Raw genomic sequence first — 24,655 nt, 5'->3', positions numbered from 1 at the left:
AGAAGTCAAATAAAACGCAGAAATATACAGGATGTCATATATAAAGTCACTTGACAAATACACATATAAAATACAACTGCAAAAAATTAATTTTTCTTTATTAACATATATATATATATATATATATATATATATATATATATATATATATATATATATATATATATATATATATATATATATATATATATATATATACAGTCTTCCTTACACATTCTTCACAAACATACAGTTTGTACTTCAAGTGCTCATTTGTAATGCTCTAACTCGCTACTTCTTTTTTAAATAGTCATTTATATTCCTAGCGTTTATTATTTTGAATATAAACATTCAAAGAGTGTCATTATATATCTTAGTAATAAGCAATTGATAAGTTTTTCTAGGATAAATGGAATCTGAAACACTTGTGAAGTGAATGCTGTGTCAATTAGAAAAAAATTGAGTTTTCATTTTATTCCATTCTTTAAAATATTTAAACTTGTTAAATATTTGTATGTTGTGTTTCACTATACTTATAAATTTTACACTTTTGCCATATACCTTTGGTGTACTGAACCAGGGATGTTTGTTCAGTTTGGATTCCAAACTTTATTTATAAAATATTTGTCGAAAAGATTAAAAACACCTTCTTACAATATTCTTGGAAATTAACAAATTGTGCTAATTTTTTTTCTATTCTTTCCAATGACATGTTCTAATGACAAATTCGAATTTAACGTTTTTAGCTACGCGTCTTATCTTGAGGTATCCTTATCTCAACGGATATTGTAGAATTTCCCACAAAACTATGTCTGGCACAATCCCATCCATCTAGTAGGCATAATTAAGCGATTGAAATCATTAGATTGGCTACTGCAAAATTTGTCTGTTGTGGTTTGAATCCCGCTTACAACGTATTTATTATGTATTCTTCTTTCATCAGTAATTTCATCATTATTATTCATTTCTCTTGATCTTCTTTAGCCTAGAGAGCTTAACCATGGGACCGAAACTCAAACATAATATAGAAGAAAGAGTTACGTTCAAAATATTTAGCTCTCAAACTGTTCAATTGCCTGTTTTCGTTTCTGACTAGGATTCATGTATTTTTGTAGAAATACGGTACACTTTCTGTTTTAATAATACAGGACACTTTTTCATCACAATTATATAATAAGAAGGTTATTTATTATGTAAGGTGAAACAGGATTTATCAAAGATTGGTGCAACTAGTTGCACTGATCAGGTACTAAATCGAACTAGCTAAATTACTAATGCAATCAATAGTTGTATTTATTTAATTAACAACTTCAAGATAATCTGAATACACTGACGAATAATGCCGTACTCTTATCTTAAAATCTTAATCTATCGTAACATGAATCTAATTACTCACTTCAAATATGAAATCCACTATAACCAAAGGTAAATACATTTCATTCTTTTCTACTTCTCAACGTATCTGTCGTTAAAACACTAGCCATTCGTTGCTAACTCTGATATCCCTCACTATTCAATATCCAACAATTTAGTCCTCAACTTTCCTGTGAAAACATAATTTCTCTTCGATATTTTGATGGCATATAAATTAAAAATATAATCGTGTCAAACCAGATCAATGTCATATCAAGTAAATCGTGTTCAGTTACTACCGTCTCTGCTAGTGGCAGCATAACAGAACTCCGAAGCTAATTTGTGAAACATTTCTATGAGAGATCTATTGATTTCTTGGCAATTGCATGTTTTACATTTAAGAATGAGAGTATTAAACATAAATCCACAAATATGAGACAATTCTGTGATGTCAGGTCACAATATCGTAATAACAGACCATCCGTAAAATACAGAATGTGTACGAACTCTGTTTCCAGCACTGTTGTAGTTTTATTTGCTGCAATATCACAAATAACGTATCATACAAGTAAGATGTTTCAGAAGTTTTATCATGTTGTGAGATCTTATCATAATTTTCCCGAGAGATCATCTATAATTTTATCAATGCTCTGAGAGTCCTTCTTGATGTAAACAAAGCTTTTGATAAGGTGTAGTGTGCAATTTTTATTTACAAGATGTTAAATATAGCCTATGTTCATGTTATATGTTTCCTCACATACTATGTGCAACAGAAAATAATTAAAATTGAAATTTTATTTTCTAATATAATTAGTCCAGTTAACACCGCCTGTATTACTAAAAGCTCAAAACGATTGTAAATTAACATCTTAAGCCAAAATATGTTTTTTTTTTAAAAATGCTATTTTTACTAGACACAAAAAATAACGATATTTTATTTCATTATTTACTTCAATTTACTAGGTTTCACGCATACGGCGTTAAATTCACTTAAAGAGTTACTGGATCAGTTCCTAGCTATGCAAATGGTAATTAAACGTATACATAAACCAATCGATGTTGTAAAACAAAAATAAAAGATGGAAAGTAGGTTTATGGAAAATTCCACTGGCAACATTGGTTTGCATGATGAAAACAATGTCATTCAGTATCGTTAAATAAGTAATATGTAAAAATCATGACTCACTATGAATACACTAAGAAAAAAACGTATGTGGCGCACGTGAAAACGTAGGTTACATGTGTAAATCCTGTAGTTTTTTGGACTTAACGTACAGCAAACGTGTAACTGAAAAAGCATATTTTATACGTACTTTCCATAGAAGTGTTCCGAATAAACATAATTTCCGTACAAACGAAAGAACTGTATATAGGTGGTCAGGATCCCACATACAAATAGACGTATGCAACATACGTATACCTATGTATAATAATATACGGAAGACTGTTAGATGTCAAACATCATGCAATAGCATGATGTTACATCTAAGGACAGTGCGTATATAGCATGTAGATAGCGTATGCTCCGTACTGATTTATAGGGTAAACATAAAGATTCCGTATATTTGTACAATATACCGCTGTCCGGATAACGGATTTTCCTCAGTGTACGACTTAACCATATTCCCTACGTAAGTGATTTATTTTAATAAGCAAGAGGGGTTATTTGACACTCGTGTTTCAGATATTAATTGTGTAATGATAAAGAGCTCTCAGTTCGTTTAAAAGATAATTTATAAGGATAGTAGCAGAAATCCTTTTCGTAGCTTCTTTGATTTGTTCTCTCTAATTTTTAGGACTTATATGAAAACTACAGCATTTTAGACGCTTAATTTCGAATTTTTAATATACAGCATATGTTGGTCATTGACTTCATCGTGACGGAGACAAATAGCCTCGTTTCTGACGTCCCATTAAACTACAATAAATCAATCAATTAACTAGCTGAAATGCTCGTTCTTTACCTGAAAAAGAATAGATTTATGGAAACATATTTGAATGATGTATTTGAATCCTTTCCGTCCCCTAGAATATGTACTTGAATGTGAATGAAATGAAAAATACGTAGCTCTACGCAAGTGTTCATTATTAATTATCAATTCACAAATTCGTTTCTAACATTGAAGTAGTTATTCTTTGCGAAAAATTCATCCCTTCCACTCTTCGAATCGCATTTTAATCAATGTTAAAAATCTAGGTCAATCCAAGTGTTATGTTTACAAATTAATTTTATGTGGTTTAAGCGTTTCCTTACTTTCGTTCTTTTATAAATAGAAAATGGATAACTAAAATATTACAGAAAGTGTTCCCTCCCGAATATTCTAATAGAAGGGATACATGTTCATTTAGTTTTAATAATAAGTTTATATATTCCCTACCAAGTTTCATCTTTTTAACAGGAGTGCCTCCTGAGGTACACTATTTTTTGCATAACCTTCAAACTCCCTCTTTCCTTACATACGCATTATAATGAAAGTAATATGATTTAAAAACCCATTTCGAGGTAGGTACTAACTATGGTTGAACAATTCGTTTAAAACATTCTTCTCGAGTTCCCCCGTGACCCAGTCACAAACAAGATCAGTGTCATTTTTATGATTTAAGATGAGAATTGAATTTAAATTTAACATCCCGTTCAGCAGCAAGGCTATATAAGGCATGGACCTAATGATTAACATGGAATCTGAACCACATGAGCTCCCGCTGGTTCATTTTTATGTATAGAGAAGATGTCACGAGAAATAATCTGCTTAAGAGGAAAAGACAAAAACAATAAAAAATAACCGAATATATGTACATTTTTCATTACATAATAATACATCTAGTCCTATCTTAGCAACACTTAAATGAATCCTTAACTTTGCCTTTGGTATTTTTCTATAGCACAAATAAGGCCTTTTGACTATTCTCAGTTTGCATTGAAACACAACAGATGTCGTTAACGAACCTGCAAAAATTGTATTCATGAATTTCCTCAAGTTTCTTCTATTTCTTCCCATTTTCTCATTTAACAATTCCTCCACTTCCACTGTTGCGTTTACTGTCCGTTTCCTTTAGCTTAAAGCCATATTTTTTGAATATTAAACTAAAGGCTTAAAGGTGTTGATTGGTTGATTTGCTTTAACGTTCCTTTCGGCATCGAAGCTATTTGAGACGTGCAGCGACGGAACGTATTACGAAGTTCGTTAACCGTGATCCGGAGGCAGTCATACCCATACCCATCAGAACGAGTGATTCGGAGACACTCATGGTCCAGAGTAACTCACTTTGACCTAGTGATACACGTTACACCAATGATCCGAAATGGCCTGGTCTGACACGAACAAAACAGTGAAGTGGCCCGAACAGACCCTCAGAGATTCTCTCCTTTCTCATAGCCTTTTTGCTAACTTTTCTTTCATCCTTGTTGTATGTGTTTGTGTGTATCAAACATTGCACTGAAAGGTAACTATGAGGTTTCTAATAAACGCGTGAGAGTCAGAAAAAAGATTAGATAAATTAAGGAAAAGAGAACTTGTCAAAATTTAATCGACTGAATCTGTAAAACTTGCCGTTTAAAATATAAAATGTACCGCTGATCCCAGTGTTTTGTTAAATATTTTTGTATAGTCTATTTTCAAAACCAACAACTATTTTTTTAGTAAAGGGAGATGAATACACATGAAATTATATTGGAAATAATCAAGACACTGTACCTTGATTAAGAAATGTCGCCTTGGGAATGAAATAAATTATAGTGTTCGAGCTAGAGTAGTAAACATCAGTAATCCACTATGAAGTTCTCAATAATTCCACAGAGCTTATATTTTGGCTGCTTCCAGATCGCCGGGTCTCTCTGGGCCCCTGGGTCTGTCCGGATCAGCGGATCAGACTGGGTCTGAGAAGTAAGGGCCATACCCGATAACATGGACAAAAGTCATCATCCAAGTGACCCGGTGACCCGTGACCCATTCGGTCTGAGAATAAAGACCAATATCGGATAACATGGACAGAAGTCGCCATTCAAGTGACCCGATGACCCAAGACAAATTCGTTATGAGAAATGGGGTTCATACCCGGATAACATGGACAGAAGTTTTGATTCAAGTCACTCGATGACACATGACCAATTTGATCTGAGATGTAAAACCTATATCTTGATAACATTGACAGAAGTTAACATTGACATTAACATTAACATTGTCAAATACTAAAAATTTTCAGGAAATAAAAATTTGTTCATGTATTTATTTTAAGAAAGGAGGTAAATTGAAACTAATAAACAGCTTAATGTTTACAGTTGTTCTTCCAATATTTTTAAGTAACTTCATTTTAATGTATAAAATAAAAAGACATTTCTTACTTTTTGGTTATATACACATTTTTTCTATCATATAATTATAAAGGTAACCAAGAAAATTCTGTCGCTTTTTCACCCACCACGTTCGAACATCGATATGTCCCTAAGTCATACCTGGAAGATCAAAAATAGTCCCAATCAGCATCGATGACCTTCTGCCAACATTGTGGAAGGCCATGGTTTTCATCGCGGTAGATCTTGGCGAGAAAGTATCAAATAAGTTTTGCATCTCTACTAGAGATTTGAACTGGCGTCTTTTAAGGTGATTGTTCAAGGAAAGGAACAGGTGATAATCGGACGGTGCAATGTCCGGGGAGCATGGCGGATGCAATAGTGGTTCCCATCCAAGGCGTAGACTGGTGCCCCGGGTTATCTTGGCCACGTGAGGCTTAACGTTGTCCTATAACAAGAGGACACCTTTGCGATTCAGAAGTGCTGGAACTGCTGACAGTACAAAGTTGCATTGATATTCTGGCCAGCTGGTAGCAGTTCAAGTTGCACGATAGTGCGAGCAGTCCACCAAACACACAGGAGGATCTTTTTTTCGGGTGAAGTGCTGGTTTCGGCTGTTTTGGACCCGTTCATGGGATGGTAACCAATGACGACGGCGCCGTGGAGCTTCATGCAGAACCCGCTTCTCATTACATGTCAACACCCTTCCAGAAATGTCTCCTTCCTCAGACGAAACAGCAAAGAAACACGGTGTGAGGGCCAATTGAACACAGACCTCCACAAAATGCGACAAAACTTTATTGGTTACCATTATATGTTCTTTCCGGGTCATTTTTTTAAACTTTCGAATTACTTTATGCTTAAGCATGGGAAGTCTTTGAGAATGACATTCTTTGTTCATCTGTCTGTCACCAAGAATAAAACTAAAAACAGTTTTTAGATATGGATTGTGTCTCAAGGAAAGATGGTGTGTTCGTTTCCATATACTCTATTGAAACTACATGTGATAGAGGTATCACTTCCGGTTCCAATATTGATTTCCACAGAACCAAAAAGATGTGCCAACGTTCTAGCTGCACTGGAATACTTCTCTTGAGATCAGCAAGTTCAAACTGTGCCGGGTCTGGTCTGATGGGTAAAGCGTGAACGTTTGTACTCACAGATTGGTACTGATACGTCCACCAAGTGTCGTGAGGATAATTGGAGGGCTACTTGAAAAATAAGGAATAGCGAACTCCAGTCTAGAAAGTCAGCATTAACGTAGAGGGACACCGATATGCTGACCACACATCATCCCAAAGGCATGAGTGCCACAAACCTGATGATAGACCTGATAGACCCTGCCAGGAATTTAGAGTTTAGAGAGCCAAAACGGTACAAGACAGAAATAGATTTCAGTATAAATTCACGGTTGCAGGAGTAGATTCCATTTCTTTCTTACCCTTATATTGAAATCAAAAGTGGTACATTTTGCCACTCCTTTTTTTTTTTAAGTATTGGATCTTCCTATAGCAAAACTAATAAAATAAAATAAATATTTATATGGATTAAGCGTTTCAATGTATATTTCATCTCCGTCTTTATCTCTCTATTGAAACTGAAAGTGGAAATTTTATTATTTCCGATTTTAATATTGGTTTCCAATAGTTTGTAAATCTACCGCATTTGCACAATGTGAAACAAAAGTTATTTGCTTTTCAAACACGAAACACAAAAGGCATAAATGCAATATGGAATATTGTTGTTATCCATCATACACTGTACATCTTTTCATTATTTTTAAGTTACGATAATTTGAGTAAGTCACGAAAACACCCATTACATTGTAGCAAAGAAAATACATATTCATCACTAACCTGAGTGAAATAATTATATTGACAAGTAAACTACTGTATTGTTTGGTAGCACTGATTAATGGCTGCGAACGCGCCCTTGGTGCAAGAGAGTCAGATTCGATTCTTGGTGGGAGAGCCTTAAAATTTAAACGTATTACGGTTGTTCAGATTCCGCACTAGACCGTAAGTTAACGGATGTTATAGCCTTGGTACTCATAAGGGACGTTAAACTCGAACCAACCAGATCCATTATTTGATATATTTCCATATTTCATCGTGTTTAATATAGGAATATACTTTTGATGTGGAATCTGCTCATGCAGAGAACATTGTTTTAATTGTTTTCATTTGTTCATTAATTTGAGTATAATCCGGACTTTATGTATTTATACACATTATTAAACAAATGGTAATACATTAAAATGCCCGTTGCAATCAGAAATGTATCTTGGGAGCATTTTTCTTAGCGCATAGTAACTTAGCAAAAGCTTAACAGCTGCTCCCCATTGTGTCGCTAATGTCGATAGTAAATGAAAATGATCTAGAGCAGTCTTCTCCAGTGGACCACTGCGGATCTGTGACGAAGCCAGCTTTAACTTCTCAAGGGGGGAGCAATTCAAGGAGAAGAAACATTTTTGGGGAACAGATATTTTTTGTATGCCGAAAATAGTTTTATATTTCTTAACCCCCATTATGATACAACATATCTCAGAGACAGTCGAGGGCGGACGATGTTACTAGGGAAGGGAGCCCTCCCCTTGACCCTCTAGCGTCTCCATTGCCGTGGATCCGTCACATTATTTAATATAATTCATAATACATTCAATTGTGCAAAACAGCATTTTATAAGCTCTTCCAAACAAAAGGAGAGATCATTTTTGTCATGAAATCTAAATTCTTGAATACCTTGTATACTGTATGCTTATAACACAAATAAAACCTGATAATTTAATTGTTGTTAATATTCCTTCCTGTCTCTCAAATACTACTTCCAAGCAGATACCACAGCTTATCATAAATTTAAAACCGGGGTTCATTACTCTGAACTAATTGGGAACCACTGGTCTAGATTTTGAGTTCCCCTCTTTCCCACTGAGTTGTTGTATATCCTAATAACAATGGCTACTTATGTATAGTAGAGTAATTTAAACACATCATTGAAAAGTTTCCTACCCTATTTATAATACAAGTTAGTATGTCACTATAATCCTTAAAAATAGTTAATAGTTGTCGCTATCCGCGTTGTCTGTCACCAATAGATAGATGTGGCTAACGTGCAGCCAATTTGTAGATGTAAAGTTATTGTGATGATTTAATTTCAAGTTTAAAATTGAGTTCAATTTGAGTTTAACGTTTAACGAGCCTATATGAAATGGCACCTACTGATTAGCATGGAATCCGAACCACATGAGCTCCCGCCGGGAATCTCTCAACTTTAAAAGAAATGCATTTAATAATTTCAAAATAGAACAAGTGCGATAACTATATTAGGTTTGAGCTTTAATACTTGTGTAACCATAAGTTAGTTGGTTGGCAAATTAAATAAACAATTTAGTATCTTAGATAAGCATTATCTATCTTAACCTATAGTATACAGCAGTGATTCTCAACCTAATTTCCATCACGACCTCGTACTAGAGGAGTTTTATCACTTCCTCTTGTAGCAACCCCCTTATAACTGCTGGTTTGTAATAAGCGTGTGTGAGATTTTTAATAAGTACGTATTGAGGAGATCTCATGATATGAATCTATTTCTATAATAGTATAATCCATTTCTTGTATATAGTGGATACAGTGACTTCTCTAAAAGCGAATGGATTAAAACCAAATTTGGTCACTTCATTCATATTACAAATATCGAATCTGATACGTCATACTGTTTCAAATGGAGACCGTTTGAAAATTTTAAAACTTCTTAACTCCCTTAATGTTGGGTCATATGATAAAAAAATAAAGTGATTTTTATTTTTGTTAAAAAATGGACATTTGTTAAAAAAAACTTATTGAGTATTTTAAATGACTTGATAGTGTGCGTCACAAAAATTGAACCGGACATTGCCACACCAGTGAAATCACACCATGCATCATATCTCATTAGCTTTCAATTTTAATTGTATTTCAATACGCAGATTTTGTTGCATTTGTATTTTTCTGGTAATTCAATATGCAGTTCTCATTAGTTTCATATTGTACGTCTTTCATTTAAATTGATTTTTAAACCCTTTGCAACTGTTGAAAATGTTTAGTAGACCTATTTTTTGTTGTTTTAACACTATGTATAAAAATAAAAAATGCCTATCAGACAAACTTCAAAATAATATTTAAAAACATTTTCCAGTATTAAATTCTAATTATATTTATCTCTTCCGCTTATCTTCGCGACTCCCATGAAACCTAGAGTGGCGACCTCTAATTTGAAAATCTCTGTTATACAGCAAGCTAAAGGCGTATTAAAATTTAGTACATGTTTTAAGTGAAGATTTGTAGCTTTTGATTCATTAAAGGATTGGATTCGTTAAGAGACTCAGAGCCTTACAGATTTAATAGAGCTAGTTGTTCCCAAGCTTTTGGGTTGTCTTGATATCCCTGCACACTAACAATACATCTTGGCGTTAGGTATGAGGCAGCGTAGCTACCGATAATTATTAGCCTGATTGTGAACTATTAGGAATTACCATGACTGACAGACTAACACGTTTGCCGTTTTTAATAAGGATTAATATCTAATGTTCGTCTAGATGATTATATAACCCGTAACTCTTAAATATTTTGAAGTTTGTATATTAGTTCTACTCACAGACTAATGTGTTTTTGTTTTACAAATACGACAAATTGTCTGCAAAATTTAGCATCCGATCCTGCATGTAGCAACATCTGTCCGCGTCACATACGTAAGCAATAGCTCAGATACTGACATCTATTAGCGTCATATAGGCAAACAAGAGCTCAGGTAGTGATAACTATTAGCGTCAGATAGACAAACAATAAGCTCAGGTAGTTACAACTATTAGCATCAGATAGGCAAGTAATAACTCAGGTAGTGACACCTATTACCATCAGATAGGCAAATAATAATTCAGTAATAGTGACAACTATTAGCGTCAGATAGGCAAGCAAGAGCTAAGGTAGTGATAACTATTAGCATCACATTGGCAAGCTATAGCTTAGGTAGTGGCAACTATTAGCATCAGATAGACAAGCAATAACTCAGGTAGTGATAACTATTAGCGTCAGATAGGCAAGCAAGAGCTAAAGTAGTGACAACTATTAGCATCACATTGGCAAGCTATAGCTTAGGTAGTGGCAACTATTAACATCAGATAGACAAGCAATAGCTCAGGTAGTGATAACTATTAGCGTCAGATAGGCAAGCAAGAGCTAAAGTAGTGACAACTATTAGCGTCAGATGGAAGCTATAGCTCAGGTACTGACAACTATTAGCGTCAGATAGGTAAGCAATAGCTCAGGTTGCGCCAAATATTAGCGTCAGATAGGTAAACAAGAGCTCAGGTAGTTACAACTATTAGCATCAGATAGGCAAGTAATAATTCAGGTACTGACAACTATTAGCGTCAGATGGCAAACAATAGCTCAGGTAGTAATAACTATTAGAGTCAGATAGGCAAGCAGGAGCTAAGGTAATGATAACTTTTAGCGTCAGATAGGTAAGCAATATCTCAAGTAGTGACAACTATTAGCGTCAGATAGACAAGCAATAGCTCAGGTAGTTACAACTATTAGCGTCAGATAGGCAAGCAGGAGCTAAGGTAGTGATAACTTTTAGCGTCAGATAGGTAAGCAATATCTCAAGTAGTGACAACTATTAGCGTCAGATAGACAAGCAATAGCTCAGGTAGTGACAACTATTAGTATCAAATAGGTAAGCAAGAGCTCAGGTAGTGACAACTATTAGCGTCAGATAGGCAAACAAGAGCTCTGATAGTGATAACTATTAGCGTAAGATAGGTAAGCAAGAGCTCAGGTAATGACAACTATTAGCGTCAGATAGGTAAGTAATAACTCAGATAGTGACAACTATTAGCGTCAGATAGGTAAGCAATAGCTCATGTAGTGACAACTGTTAGAGTCAAATGGCAAGCTATAGCTCAGGTAGTGATAACTATTAGCGTCAGGTAGGCAAGTAATAACTCAGGTAGTGATACCTATTAGCGTCAGATATGTAAGTAACAACTCAGGTAGTGACAACTATTAGCGTCAGATAGGCAAGCAAGAGCTCTGATAGTGATAACTATTAGCGTCAGATAGGTAAGCAAGAGCTCAAGTAGTGACAACTATTAGCGTCAGATAGGTAAGTAATAACTCAGATAGTGACAACTATTAGCGTCAGATAGACAAACAATAGCTCAGGTAGTGACAACTGTTAGAGTCAGATGGCAAGCTATAGCTCAGGTAGTAATAACTATTAGCGTCAGGTAGGCAAGTAATAATTCAGGTAGTGACACCTATTAGCGTCAGATATGCAAGCAAGAGCTCTGATAGTGATAACTATTAGCGTCAGATAGGTAAGCAAGAGCTCAGGTAGTGACAACTATTAGCATCAGATAAACAAGCAAGAGCTCTGATAGTGATAACTATTAGCATCAGATACGTAAGCAATAGCTCAGATAGTGACAATTATTAGGATCAGATAGATAAGCAAGATCTCAGGTAGTGATAACTATTAGCGTTAGATAGGCAAGCAAGGGCTAAGATAGTGATAACTATTAGCGTCAGATGGACAAGCAATAGTTCAGGTAGTGATAACTATTAGGATCAAATAGGTAAGCAAGAGCTCAGGTAGTTACAACTATTAGTGTCAAACAGTCAAGAAATAGCTCAGATAGTGACAACTATTAGCATCAGATAGGGACGAAGTAGCTCAAGTAGTGATAACTATTGGCGTGACTTTACTTTTACTATTAGAATGACGTACAGAATGAGATATTTGCCCTCATTTATTATTATCAATATAATATATCACTAAATTTAATTTTTTCAAAGTATATGATAGTGAAATAAATTTGAAGAAGAAATCACTATCATCATCATAGGTATTCATGCTCAGTAAAAAAAAAAGAAATAATAATAAGAAGAAACTTTTCAATGCCCTTTTAATGGACTATATTGTATGTTTAAACAAGGTTTCGTCGTAGGAAATAATTAAATGTAATTTTTGGTTTTATGTACCATGATTATACCCTGTATACTACAAAAGACGGATGATTAGTGAAAATGAAATTAATGTTGAAATAATCATGTAGAAGAACACAGAAAAATCTCGAAATAAACCCACGACACGATGCTGTCGCACGACCACTAACCTAACTAGGGACCCCTCACCATAGGTGAGCACTCTACCACTGAGCCACTGTTTTACGCTTGAAGTCAGTGGAGTTGCCGAAATTTCCGCTTCCCAAAAGTTATCTCTAAATGACTTTTTCTCAAAGTTAAGACCTATCGCATATAAAAGGTAGGCAATCAATAGAACTAAACCGAAGACAAATAGTTATTATTACCTTTTTATATTGTTTGGTTTATCTTTCTGTAAAGGTGTTTAACGTTTCACGATTATGCTCCGAGGCTAAGAGAGACGGTGATGGTAACGAATCAAAATACCGTAATGAAGAATATGAGAGGAAAGGGAAGAATGCGAGAAAACTACAAACACCGTCATCAAAAGACCCATTTAGCGCTTGGTGGGATCCAACCAATGACTTCATGCATTAGAGGCCACTCCATCCCCATGGGCCTGGAATTGCCTTTATATATTTAAAAAACGTCGCATCAGTATAACAGCACACAGCAAACATAAATTCATGTGTGATAGATTTGCTTCCGCTTAAAGAGCTTGTAAAGGAAGGTGGGTGGCCAGGGTTTTTGAGCACAATTCCATCATTCTTTAGTTGAAACTACTCTTATTCGTCCAGTAACAGACAAATGAAAAACATTTGAAATTTCTTGGCTCCGAGAACTCATTAACAAGAGTCTATCTTTCCTTTCCCTAGTCAAGTCGGACCTATAAATGACTTTTGCAAAACATGAGGCCATGTTAAATCTTGTTTTCACACCCGGAAGTTGCGGTCAAAAAGAAGTAAATGATTGTTCCGTTGATCATATTATTTGTAAGTTCTCTGTAACTTAAGGGTGTTGATTGAATTCGTTCAGGATATTGAAACTGGTTTCACCAACAGTTTTTTGAGTTACACAAAGTCAAACATTCATATATTCGTATACATGTAATGAGTTTTATTATTGATATAGTGTATACGACCTTCTGTGTTCAGCGGGAGAGTATACACGTATAGTGCTCGTCATTGCCATTCCAACGAACAAACATTTTGGATTTAAAACCATCGTAAATATGTTTCAAAGTATGGTATTTTTGGCTTTTAAAACTTTAACATATAATTAAACTATAAAGAACTACAAAACTTGTCAAATTTGTTTTCGTTTCGAATTTATCTCTGCATTAACCCCGTATGTTTATATCTTTCAATCAAAACTAATATACTTTTTATCTTACCTTCCACACCTTTGTTTATACTATGCAATATCTATTACAGATTTTCCTTTTTATGTGTGTTCATTGTAAGAATTATGAACAAAATATCATCTGTAGTATCTTTTAGATCCTGATCGAACTGTTTCCAAATTGTATGCTTTAGACAGGAGTACTTCTAACACGCGGCAACGAAGTTTCCGAGCCAAAATAATAGATCCGCGCTAAATGCTTATCCAAATTTGGGATGTGGCCCCGTGTAGCATAGTCGCTAACGCTCTCGTCTTTGGTGCGAGTGGTTCCGGGCTCGATTCCCGGGCGGACATTCGATTAAAAAGATGTGAAACTTCTTCAGGCCAGCCATCCTGAACGAAGCTTTTCCTGAGTATTTCTTGTTCACACTAGGCAAATGCCGGGATAATACTTAACGTAATGGTCCCAGGTCGCTTATTTTCTTCCCCATTTCATTCTTCTTTCCTCAATTCCCTGAGTAGTATGATTACCGAGGAGTATCATCCCTCATACGTTAAGGCTTAAATAGGCCATAGATACCAGTAATGATCAGAAAAATATATTCTAATTCCTTCAACTCCAGAGTGTCCGAAAACTTTTGAGCGATACTTTATACGCACAGTCTTCCAACTTGATGTAAACTGATTGATTGCACCGAGATAGTATAGGGCGGAACCTGGTGCTCAAAGTGGAATCCGAATCCGAACTACTATTTGGATGTGTATCTAACTCAAGTATCCCTCCCTTTTCCACCGGGTATCAATCTTGTAACCAAACGTACAAAAACCATGAGCGTTACACACGAAGGAGACAGAATTGAGATCAATATAGCCCTCTTTTGCCCTAATATTCTTGACCGATTTCCCTGCCAACTGGCATGGTCAAGCAATCTAGGGTAAAGCACTAATTAAGTTGGCAATCGCTGTCATGGTTTCGACTAGGTATATCTATGAAGCGTAAAGGTTAAGGAAATCATTGACAATTCTCTTAAAAACTATATAATGCTAGAATGTCAATGGCTCATACTAACCTCACTAAAACCTTACACTGTAAGGAAAATAATTTGAAATTGTGTCACATTAACGGTAGCTGAAGTTCAAAAACCGTTAAAATATTGATTAATTGATTGTTATACTTTGACAAATACGTCAGTAGCGAGGATATTTGTCCTCTTTATGATAAGGTCAATGCTCGACACATGCTACATATTTAAAATTTAAAATGAAACATGTAAAAAAGGTCATATAAGTTCTAAAAGTTAAGAAGAATAAATTAAAAAATGGTCTAATAAAAATTAAAACAGGGGCCACGATAGGCTAAAACAAAATAATAAAATACTAGCTGAACCTGCGTTCTCTACACAGCGCATCATTCACATATGAGCATGAATCTCCTTGTCATTCCTCACAATATCTGTACGTGTCCCTTTACAGACACAAGTGAAAGGCGTCTTAATAAAAACCTGCAAGAGGCTAATATAAAGGGGAGATTTTGTCGATTATATTTTCAATATCTCTCACCATTTGCAAGATTTGAACCTACTTCCGGTTAGAGTTTCTAATTCATGTATTATCAGTGTTTTCTTTCTTCTTGCATACAGTATGTAATAAGCAAATACATTACATACACAACTAATTATAATGTCAGTGATATATGGTGTTCATTGGGCAAAACACTAAAAACAATTAAGATTCATCTTAGAGTGAAGAAATGGTTATCCTTCGTTTTTCATCATTTGACCATGAAACAAACGCCTGCAAGATATATAACCTATGTATACAACTATGTAACGTTGGAATGTATAACTCGTAGGATAAGATTCTTTTTAAAATTTCAACACTTCCAGTACCCGTAAAAAATGTAATAAAGAAATAACGGAAATGCTTTTTAAATATTCAATTAGAACTGGACAATCTACACAAAATTTGGAATCGACCAGTAAAATCGTGACGTTTCTTGCACTTGTGGTTTCGAGATCTCATTTTCGAAAGAACTCGAGACAAACATATAAACCTAGCATTTTAATATATAGACTAGCTGAACCTGCACTCTCTACACAGTGCATCATTTACATATGAGCATGAATCTCCTTTGTCATTTCTACAACATCTGAACATGTCCCTTTACAGACAAAAGTAAAGGACGTCTTGATAAAAATCGGCAAGGGGTACCAGAAAGGGAAGATTTTTTCGATTTTTTCAATATCTCGCACCATTGCAAGATTGATCCTACTTCTGGTTAGAGTTTCAATTTCATATATGATCAATGTTTTCTTTCTTCTTGCATGCAGTATGTAATAAGGAAATACATTACTTACACAATTAATTAAATGTCAGTGATATATGATGTTCATTGGGCAAAACACTCAGAACAATAAAGATTCATCTTAGCCTGGAAAAATGGTTATCCTTGATTTTTCATTATCATTTGGCCATGAAACAAACGCCTGAAGGATATACAACCCCTGTATACAACTATGTTGTCTTGGAATGTATAACTGACAGAATTTGTAAAATTTCAACACTTCCAGTGTACCCCTAAAAAATGTAATAAAGAAATAACGGCAACGTTTTTAAATATTCAATTAGTACTGGATAATCTACACAAAATTTGCAATCGACCAGCGAAAACGGCACGTTTCTAGCACTTATGGTTTTTGAGATCTCATTGTCGAAAGGATTGGAGACAAACATTTAAACCTAGCATTTTAATATATGGATAAAATATACAGATGGTGATCAGAAAAATGGAAACACCTGTAGTTGGCAACACGTCAGATGTATGGGTTGGCAGTGGTGTCGTGGCGCCCGCAGCGCCGAACCGCTGGTGGTAGTGTGTTAGGTCGGTCTCCATACTACGTCAGGCGCAGTGGAACAGCAGTGTCCAGTGGCTGCAGCAGACGGAGGTAGTGTAAAATGGGAGACCTCTCAGATTTTCAAAGAGGGCAAATTGTTGGTGCGCGGTTATGTGGAGTGAGTGTGACGGCAGTGGCTACTGTGTTAGGTGTGTCGCGTGGGACAGTGTCGAAGGTGATGACGGCCTACAGAACACATGGGAAAATCACATCGGGGAAGCGGAACAGTGGGCGGAAGAAAATCATGAGTGACAGGTCACGCCGGGTATTAAAGCGCGTTGTCACGCAGAACCGTCGTGCCACTGCCGAGCAAGTGACGGAGGAACTCAATCAGTACCTCCCCCACCCTGTTTCGACAATCACAGTCCGCCGCGAATTACATGACATGAACTTACGGGGTCGTGTTGCACGGGCCAAACCGCTCATCAGGGACCATAACGCTTTCGCACGCCGCAAATGGTGCCGCGACCATGCAACTTGGACCGTTGAGGACTGGAAACGTGTGATATAGTCGGATGAGTCATCCTTCACCCTATTCCCAACCACGGGCCGTGTTTATGTGTGGAGAACGCCCAAAGAAGCTTATGATCTGCAGTGTCTCCGCCCAACTGTGAAACTTGGATTCGGCTCGGTGATGCTGTGGGCCGCCATATCATGGTTTTCATTGGGTCCTGTGGTCACACTAAGCGGACGAATCACTACCAACGAGTATGTCGCAATTTTAGGAGACCACTTGCATCCTATGGTTCGGATGTTGTTCCCGGACAATGACGCCATCTTCCAGGATGATAATGCACCCATTCACACAGCTGGCGTCGTTGCAGCGTGGTTTGAGAAACATCGGGATGAAGTTCAACACCTCCCCTGGCCCGCCCAATCCCCAGATCTCAACATAATTGAACGTCTGTGGTCCGTCTTGGAAACACGACTCCGGCGACGATTTCCACCTCCATCCTCTCTCACAGAACTGGCCGATGCCCTGCACGAGGAATGGTGTAAAATCCCACTTGCTACAATTCACGACCTCTATGCCTCCATCCCACGTCGCATCAAGGCTGTTCTGAAGGCGAAAGGTGGCCCGACACCATATTAATCTGATAAGTTGGAATTTCGTTCAGGTGTTTCCATTTTTCTGATCACCATCTATACATATAACTAGAAAATATCCTGAAAAAATAATAATTGAAACACGAAAAAAATGTAAAAAGAAAAACCTAGGAGCACGTAAACTACTCCAATTTCACAAAAAAAAGTGATCCGTTCATCGAAAGCCGCATTATCTCCCAAAAACTCAGATTTTTCACGGTACTAAACGATTTCTGAGACCTGAGTATTCGGACATTCTACAAGAATGTGCCAAATAGTCGGTGAGGCGATACAGTCTTCACAATACGGACGGCCAATGTCATAAACTCCAAATTATTAAAGGAGAATAATAATTTCTTATCTATGAGATAATTCTAAATAATTCGTTAAAATTAATTTCTAAGTTTTTTAAACATTATTATTGAAGACTTGCAATGCAAACGAAAAATAAAAGAAAGCACCGAAAGTCTTGTGAAAGCAAAAGATGGACTTATTTTGTGTATTGTTGAATAAACAGTTAAGGAAAAATTTGTCAAATGTTTCGTGTAGAATTTTCTACTCTGCAGGCATGAATATAAAAAAGCTATGAAAAAACTTCCAAAATTTACGTGTAAAGATGAATGAATAAAATTAGTTGGTTTGAACGGAAAGGCAATGAGGAATTATTGACGGGAGCATATTGTTGTCTTTCATATTTCCAAGTAATCTAGGCTTACAATTTTATTCTCAAATGAAAAAAAAACTTAAAATGTTTATAATAAAGATATTGCATGATTCTTTACGCAAAAAATAAAAATTTTAACGTCCAAAGGTTATTCCCATTAGGCTAAAGGAGACGTGTAGGAGCAAACGGGACAACGCCGAGAAAACACATCGACACGATATTAACCACCACACTCATATGGCTTGGAGTCGAACCAGGAACATCGTTTTTTGTTGTTTTTTTTTTTTTCAATTTTTAAGTTTATCCTAATCAGGAAGCTTTCCACGTAGCTAATTATTTCTTAATTCATCTCGATTCTAAATTATGTAACTAAATCCAACAGGGACTGGTACACTGAAACTACGAAGGTTTTAAAGCGTCCATGGACTTCTCAGGGACTTGAACCTACGAACATCTCACGATCGACAGCCTAACCCCTCAGTCTGTTCGACATTACATCAACTCCACTGATCTACCGTGTATGCCATTTAAAAAAAAAAAAAAAAAAAGACAATTATTCACTGAGTACAGTAAATTTAAAGTACTATATTTATAGGTAAAATGATTAGCTACGTTTCCCAAACATTGACGAAATTATTTTTCTTCCCTCCAATCTATAATTAGGAAATTTAGAAAAAATAAAAAAGCTACAAAATGCAATATATTTAAAACTTGAAAAGAGATTAACGACAAAAGAGAAATATTAATTTTGCTTCTATCTAATCATGTTAGATATAATGAAGCACAAATAATGTTCTCATTGTGAAAATTCCTAGAAAATGCATGTATAATTCAATTTTGTTTTCGTTATATATAAATGTGATTTCATAGTTTGGCAACACTGGTGTCAGCTGGGTATCGTCCACTGGCAATCCTCAAGGGAGGAAAGGCATTATATTCTCCATTTGTTTCCACGGCCTGTGGCAGTCGTACTATGATTATTTATCCCAGTCTGGGATGAGATTGCATTGCAGAAGCATGCTAAATATAAATCTCGTGCGTGTAATATTTTTCTTTTCTTTTTTGTTCTTTCACAAAAAAAAAGCAAAACGTAAAAAAGAATCACCGTAAAAACAATTTTACTGACGAAAAAACTGAGATTTCTCTGCAACAAGTACTATTTACTACAAGTCTTCTTCCACACACTGAAAAAAAAGGCTAAACGATTTTTTAAAAAAACGCTCATAAATCTTCTTACTTTTAATTGGAAGAGTTTGGGAGGTAGGGAAAGTGGATTAACGTTTGTAGCCTGTGGTTATGCATAAGCAATTAATTTGTCATTATCTGTAATAATCGTGGTATTACAATTTAGTTATTTTTATCAGCAGCAGCAACAACAAAAACAATGTTGTTTTTTTTTCAAGTTGGGCGCTCCCCAAAAAAGGTTAAAAGAAGTTATAAATATTAAGCTAAAACGATTATATAATCAAGTTTATTATTTGAGACATAATTCACCCATTAATTGTATTTCAAATGTTTGAGTTTCTCTCACATATTTCATTGTACGTCTCTATTCGTTTAAACATTTTAAAAGACAATAAACTTTGTTAGAGACAGTAAAGAGGATCACACGATGAAAACAATATAGATAGCTGCTGTTACTCGTAACATTTATGAATGAATAAGATATAGACAGCCGCCGTTACCCGTAACATTTATGAATGAATAAGATATAGACTGTCGCCGGTACTCATGACATTTATGAATGAATAGGATATAGACTGTCTCCATTACTCATGACATTTATGAATAAATAGGATATAGACAGCCGCCGTTACTCGTGACCTTTATGAATGAATAGGATATAGACAGCTGCCATTACTCGTGACATTTATGAATAAACAGAATATAGACGGCCGAAATTACTCGTAACATTTATGAATGGATAGGATATAGAGAGTGCCGTTACCTGTAACATGCATCAATGAATAGGATATAGACAGCCGCCGTTACTCGTGACATTTATGAATGAACAGGATATAGACAGCCACCGTTACTCATGACATATATGAACGAACAGGATATAGACAGCCTCAATTACTCTTAACATGTATCAATGAACACAATATAGACAGCCGCAGTTACTCGCGACATTTATGAATGAATAGGATATAGACAGCCGCCGTTACTCGTGACATTTATGAATGAGTAGGGTATAGATAGCTGCCGTTACTCTAACATTTATGAATGAATAGGATATAGACAGCTGTCATTACTCGTGACAGTTATGAGTGAATAGGATATAGACAGCCGCCGTTACTGGTGACATTTATGAATGAATAGGATATAGACAGTTACTGTTACTCCTGACATTTTGAATGAATAGGATATAGTCAGTCGCCGTTACGAATGGTATATAGACAGCCGCCGTTACTCGTGAAGTTGTTAGCTGATTGTTTTCATTGACAAACTCGGCCGAGATAATCACTCTAGTTCTTTGTTGTAAAAATGCTTCACTTTGTTATCGTGTGGAATAGCGGACGGACAGAATACTAACATTACAACCTTATAAGGTCCACAGTATTATCCCAATAATAAAACAGGAGTTTTTAATGTACAGTCATGTTAATGAAAGCATAACCGTCTTTCCTTTTTAAAAAAAAATCTGTATAGACTTTTTAATCGCTCCTCAATCTTCTTTGGTGGGAGCTCATGTTGTTCGTATTCTACATTAAGAGCCTGCCTTACTAAAAATAATACAAAATTTACCATTTTTCTTTTGCTTGTTATGAACCTGAAGAATGTTCAGTGTAGCCATCCATAGAAATTACAGTGTTGCTAGAAAAACAATTTTCCTAAAATCTAAGTTAAGGCAGCGAGTAGAGGAACAAACTCAACTGCATTTGGTTACGTATCATATTGTTTTGGTTTCCTGTGAACTACTCTTCAAATAATAGTTGTATTTACTTTGTAATAAACAAAATAGTTTTAACATAAAAACTAAATGAGAATGTTAATTAAAAGGTAGTTCACAAGAAACCAAAACAACATGATACGTAATCAAATGCAGTTGAGTTCGTTCCTCTATTCACTGTATTAACTTAGATTTTAAGGAAATTGTTTTTCTGGCAACACTGTAATTTCTATGGATGGCAACACTGAACATTCTTCAGGTTCATATTTTCTGTTGTAGAATAGCATTATCTATGATTGTGGTAACTTGTATTGCATTATCTCTTTTTACTGATGAATAATCAAGCAAAAGAAAAATGGTAAATTTTGTATTATTTTTAGTAAGGCAGGCTCTTAATCAGTAGGTCCACGTCTCATATAGTCTCGCTCCTGAACGGAATGTTAAACTTAATATCAATCAATCAACCTCAATCTTCTTGTATGTTTCTATAATTTTTCGAACTTCATAAAGTTTTTAATTTCATAATTTGTTGCTTATTATTATTATTATTATTATTATTATTATTATTATTATTATTATTATTATTATTATTATTATTATTAGTTTCCTCACAAGGGAATTATTGCTTTTATATTTTGTTTTCTATATTCTCATCGTATATGTAAGTTCTATATGCTGGTAATGAAAGGGTTATGAACAAACGAACTGCAAATTTTGAACCACTTCACTGGAAGGAATGAAATCAAATCTGTAGTTTCATGTCTTACATTTTTGCATTATATGCTAAAGTAAAAGTGAAAGTGAAAGTGAATATTATTAAAGAGTTTCGCGGATGGAATAAGACAACACCCAAACACCAATGAACACGATACCACGGCTTGTAATGAGCTTGATCTTCATTTAAAACATTTTACAGAATGATCTTAATTTCTTTCGCATTCTTAACCTTCCTCGTTGGTCTAGTGCAGCATTTCTCAATCATTTTCAGATTTTGGCAGCCTAACTGTGTACTTTAAAATCCTACGACACATCTATAAAAAATTTAACCTTTTTTTCATAGCAATTGACAACTTACTTTGTGTTTTTGATCATAAAGAATCATAAAGAATCATTACCTAAGAAACTGCTACTGTTATCAAAGAACGACTGAGCTTATAGTTTCATTAAAGGTAGGTGTGTGTGTGTGTGTGTGTGTGTGTGTGTGTGTGTGTGTGTGTGTGTGTGTGTGTGTGTGTGTGTGTGTGTGTGTGTGTGTGTGTGTGTGTGTGTGTGTGTGTGTGTGTGTGTGTGTGTGTGTGTGTGTGTGTGTGTGTGTGTGTGTGTGTGTGTGTGTGTGTGTGTGTGTGTGTGTGTGTGTGTGTGTGTGTGTGTGTGTGTGTGTGTGTGTGTGTGTGTGTGTGTGTGTGTGTGTGTGTGTGGTAGGTACTTTATTTCTCGGTAACTTCTGGTCGGTTGTGATCTAAATTTCGTGGCCAAGTAGTCCATGATATAAGGAATAAAGATTTCTATATTTGGTGGTGGAGCTCGGCTAAGGTCAGGCTTGGCTCACCCTGTAGTAGTATTTTTATTTCTTGGTAACCATTGCAAGGATCCAGACGAAATTTGGTGGGCAAGTAGCTAAGAAATAAGCTTGCTATATTTGGTGGCAAGTGACATGCTCGACACGACAAGAGACATGCTCATCTGGCTTGCCTTTTATGCTATATATTATATCTCGGTAATTAGCTTTAGCTAAATCTTAATCTGAGGAAGTGGCCCGTAGTCTAAGTAATAAAGATCGCTATATGTGTGGTTGGGCTCAGTCAGAGACAGACTCGGCTCAGTTCGCCTTGAACATTACTTCTAAGTAAATATTGGACGCATATGAATCAAATTTGGTTAGGAAGTATACCGTCGTGTAATAAATAAGCTTGCTATATTTGCTTGCCGACCTCAGGTAGGGATAGGCTCAGTTCGGCCCGGCTTGTATGTGTTATTTCTCGGTAACTACTGGCCGGAAATTTGGTGGCAAGTAGCCCGCCGTCTGAGAAATGAAGATCTCTATATTCGGTGGCTTGCCTCGTCCAGGAACAGGCTCGTCTTGCCAACAGAGGATGCACTCCGCAGCTTTGCATGTCGGAAACTTTTGAGTTCGATTCACCTCGACTTGTTGCCGCATTGAAGGACAGAATAAGAAACTATTCCATGAAACGTGCATTATATTCCGTAACGTCTTATCTTTCTCCGCAACACCAGTGGTAGTCCGTCGCGGCACACCGTTTGAAAATGACTGCTGTAGTGGTTAGCGTTCGTATCTTTGCTGCACAGTGTAGCACATATATGTTTTCTGAACTTTGAAATACAGTGGAAATGTTGAATAACTATTTCCAGTTGAAGATACGAACATTAAAATGTGGTTGAAGTGGTTGAATAGCCATCGTTCATTGAAGATTTGAACGTTGAAATATGGTTGAAATCGAGGCCTATTCCGGAAGAAGGGCACATAGACCGCTTCCGTGAATGGAGAAAATGAGCCTTAAAGATTTTATCAGAGCATATAACAATAACATATGCTCTGATAAAATCTTTAAAGCTCATTTTCTCCATTCACGGAAACGGTCTATGTGCCCTTCTTCCGGAATAGGCCTCAATTGTTGAATAACAATTTTCCGTTGAAATTATGAACATTAAAACATGGTTGAAATGGTTGAATAACCGTTCAAATTTCGACGTTTAAAACGAGTTTTTCACGTAGTTGCAACGTGTTTGCTATATGGGCGATTCCGGATTCGATTTCCAGTGGGAGAGCATCAAATACATACCGTGATTCAGATCTCACTGTAAACTTCAGATTTCGTCTTCTATACTCTCGCTGCTCACAAATAATGTATAATAAATACAGGTCAGTCAAACAATTACGTCCTTAACGAAGAATCCTCTTTTTAAATTAAATCGTGTTGATTCCTTGTTAAAAGAAAAAAAGTTAATTGTGTTCTAGAGAGGCTCTTTCAGTTCAGCTAATTTTTTGAACTTCTAGTAAATATTTATGCTTCTTTTCTTAGTGTATAACACACACTCGTTTTTTACAGGCTCTTCTCGTTCCAGGTTCCTACTTTGACTACTTTTTAAATGTTGTTGTTGATTTGTTATAGTGATCCTTTCCCGGGTATTCGACGGGGGAGGGTTTTTTTTTACATCCACAGTATTCTG

General features: G+C 35.7%; 1 protein-coding gene across 5 annotated transcripts in view; it reads left to right on the top strand.

Moving 5' to 3' along the window:
- RhoGAP100F (Rho GTPase activating protein at 100F) overlaps positions 1-24,655 on the top strand; it is a 1,104,624-nt gene that overhangs the window by 1,035,950 nt on the left and 44,019 nt on the right. The window lies entirely within an intron of this gene.

This window comes from Thermobia domestica, chromosome 16 (assembly GCF_964235325.1).
Source record: "Thermobia domestica chromosome 16, izTheDome1.hap1.1, whole genome shotgun sequence".
Lineage (NCBI taxonomy): Eukaryota > Metazoa > Arthropoda > Insecta > Zygentoma > Lepismatidae > Thermobia > Thermobia domestica.
The sequence above is the reverse complement of the archived record's forward strand: the minus strand, read 5'-3'. Positions and strand labels throughout refer to the sequence as shown.